The 3,338-nt window shown below is 45.4% G+C and overlaps 1 non-coding gene across 1 annotated transcript; it reads left to right on the top strand.

Moving 5' to 3' along the window:
• The first annotated feature begins 355 nt into the window (after positions 1-355).
• TRNAK-CUU (transfer RNA lysine (anticodon CUU)) lies at positions 356-428 on the top strand. The gene has a single exon. It is a non-coding gene; the product is annotated as a tRNA-Lys (tRNA).
• Positions 429-3,338: the final 2,910 nt, after the last annotated feature.

Here is a 3,338-nt window from a genome sequence, read left to right as displayed (position 1 = left end):
CTCAAATGTAACGTAAATATCCAAAGTTTTTCCACAATACCTGACGACCATTTAATTTTTGGGCCTCAGTGGCGAATGGTTAGCGCGTTCGGCTGTTAACCGAAAGGTTGGTGGTTCGAGCCCATCCGGGAGCGGTGTTGTGAGGTCTCAGATGTGAAGTAAAAAGTCAAGGTTTTACCTCAATACCTGACGAAAATTTAATTTTTGGGCTACAGTGGCGCAATGGTCAGCGCGTTCAGCTGTTAACCGAAAGGTTGGTGGTTCGAGCCCTCCCGGGAGCGGTGTTGTGACGTCTCAGATGTAACGTAAAATGTCAGAGTTTTTCCAAAACACCTGACGAACATTTAACTTTTGGGCTTCCGTGGCGCAATGGTTAGCGCGTTCAGCTCTTAATCGAAAGGTTGGTGGTTCGAGCCCGCCCGGAAGAGGTATTGTGTGGTCTCAGATGTAGCGTAAAAAGTCAAAACTTTTCCACAATACGTGATAACCATTTAATTTCTCAGCTTCCGTGGCTCAATGGTTAGCGCGTTCGGCTGTTAATCGAAAGGTTGGTGGTTCGAGCCCATCCGGGAGCGGTGTTGTGAGGTCTCAGATGTAGCGTGAAAAGTCAAACTTTTTCCATAATACGTGATAACCATTTATTTTCAGAGCTTCCGTGGCTCAATGGTTAGTGCGTTCGGCTGTTAACCAATAGGTTGGTGGTTCGAGCCCACCCGGGAGCGGTGTTTTGGGATCTCAAATGTAACGTAAATAGCCAAAGTTTTTCCACAATACCTGACGACCATTTAATTTTTGGGCCTCAGTGGCGCAATGGTTAGCGCGTTCAGCTGTTAATCGAAAGGTTGGTGGTTCGAGCCCACCCGGGAGAGGTGTTGTGTGATCTCAAATGTAACGTAGAAAGCCAAAGTTTTTCCACAATACCTGACGACCATTTAATTTTTGGGCTTCCGTGGCGCAATGGTTAGCGCGTTCGGCTGTTAACCAATAGGTTGGTGGTTCGAGCCCATCCGGCAGCGGTGTTGTGAGGCCTCAGATGTGAAGTAAAAAGTCAAAGTTTTACCTCAATACCTGACGAAAATTTAATTTTTGGGCTTCAGTGGCGCAATGGTTAGCGCGTTCGGCTATTAACCAATAGGTTGGTGGTTCGAGCCTATCCGGGAGAAGTGTTGTGACGTCTCAGATGTAACGTAGAAAGCCAAAGTCTTTCCACAATACCTGACAACCGTTTAATTTCTGAGCTTCCGTGGCTCAATGGTTAGCGCGTTCAGCTGTTAAGCAATAGGTTGGTGGTTCGAGCCCAAACGAGAGAGGATTCGTGGGGTCTCAGAAGTAGCGTGAAAAGTCGTAACTTTTCAACAATACTGTTACATAAGATGACGTCACACCGCTAGGCGGCGTGACTAGCAATAAACATAGTTGTTCTGTAAACTAGTATGCTCTAAAATAGACATTACAGTGCTAGACCTTGCCGAATAAACAAGCTTTACTAGAGCTAACCTTAGTCGTTATTTACTCGTGCACACATACGTAACATGGTGTCAGAAGTGGGGTGTGAAAAGAAACAAGAAATCAAGCGCTGAGCCCAACAATTGAACTAAACGCGGATAACGTGAATTAGACAAATTAGACAAGTAAGCCTTTGCGGCAAGTTTTTTTTTTTTTTTTTGTTGGTTCCGCGATTCACATGGCTACGTTTCACGCGCCGGCGCCCTTTACCCCCGGTCAAAATTCGGCGGATGCCTGGGAAGATTGGCTAGAGGAGTTTGATATCTTTGCCAAGGCTACAGAACTTAGCAAGAAAAATGCGGATACGCAAATCAATACCTTCCTGCATATTATTGGAACAGAAGGTAGGAAGCTATATAAAATTTTAGACATTCCAATCTTAACGGATAATAACGGTGCGGCCCTTCCGCGAACATTACGGCAAATTTATGACGCTTTCTCGGCTTACTTCGCGCCGTACAAAAACGTGACTCTTTCGCGGCATCTATTCTTTTCAACTCGCCAAGGCTTAACGCAATCGTTTGACTCTTTTGTGACTGAATTGAAAACTAAAATAAACCACTGTGATCTCGATGCAGTCCGCGATTCGCTTATTTGCTCACAAATAGTTGACGGCATTCATAGTAAAGACTTGCAAACCAAACTTTTAACGATTCGAAATGTTACTTTAACACAAGCCATCTCCGAATGTCGTGCAGTGGAGAGTGCGATTGCATTCTCATCAGTCATGAAAGCAACAACGAACAATACACTACGTGTACCAACCTCACCACCGCCAGTTACGGTGGATGCAGCGGATCAGTCCTATCAACCTCCGCCATTTGAGGATCCTTCAGAATACCTGGGAGAAGCGGCTCTTTTTGACACTGACCCGTTTTATGTTCACCTCCTTACTATTGATGAACTTTCAACCCAGACCGACGCCAACACTTGGCTGGCAACGATATGCCTTGGTAATTACCCGGTGCACTTCAAAATCGACACTGGATCCCAGGTGAACGTCTTGCCCTACGATGTCTACCACCAGCTGATAAATCCTCCCATGATACAACCAACATCTCGAAGAATCATGTCCTACTCAGGACATCAAGTTCCCATGCTGGGCTGTATTGACATCTTTGCATCATCATCGAATGCCTCTCGCTCTTGCCACTTTTACATAACGCCACAGCAGACCTTACCCATCCTAGGCGCAAGTACATCAACACAATTGGGTCTGATTCAGCGTATCGAAACAGACGCTCACATACCGAACATTGTCACATCAGCATTAGCACAAACTCAAGTCAATGTACTCCAATCACCAAATATTATCGCAGCTCCGTCGGAAATCATTGCGGAATTCCAAGACGTATTTGGTCCTATGGGTTGTCTGCCCGGATTTCATAATATTACCTTACGAGCCGACGCCAAGCCAGTAATTGTTCCGCCGCGTAGCATACCTCATGCTTTTCGCGAGCCTTTAAAGACAGAACTTCAAGGGATGGTCGCACTAGGAGTAATTGAGCCAGTTACGAAACCCACGGACTGGGTTCACCCAATTGTAGTAGTCCCGAAAGCTAAAAAACAACCAACACAACAAACAGTTCAGTCTACTAATCGGAACGAAGAAACAGAAATTCGAGTCTGTCTGGACCCGAGAAATCTAAATATATCCATCAAACGTCAACACTACAAACTGCCAACATCTCAAGAAATATTTAGCAATCTACAAGGTTGCAAAGTCTTCACTGTGCTGGATGCAACATCTGCTTTTTGGCAGATCAAGCTGACCGAAGAAAGCTCGTACTTGTGTACGTTTGCCACGCCGTACGGTAGATTCCGTTTTCTAC

The sequence above is a fragment of the Phalangium opilio genome, unplaced genomic scaffold, assembly GCF_054372755.1.
Source record: "Phalangium opilio isolate 3A_F unplaced genomic scaffold, DU_Popi_V2 ptg000056l_1, whole genome shotgun sequence".
Taxonomy (NCBI): Eukaryota; Metazoa; Arthropoda; class Arachnida; order Opiliones; family Phalangiidae; genus Phalangium; species Phalangium opilio.
The sequence above is the reverse complement of the archived record's forward strand: the minus strand, read 5'-3'. Positions and strand labels throughout refer to the sequence as shown.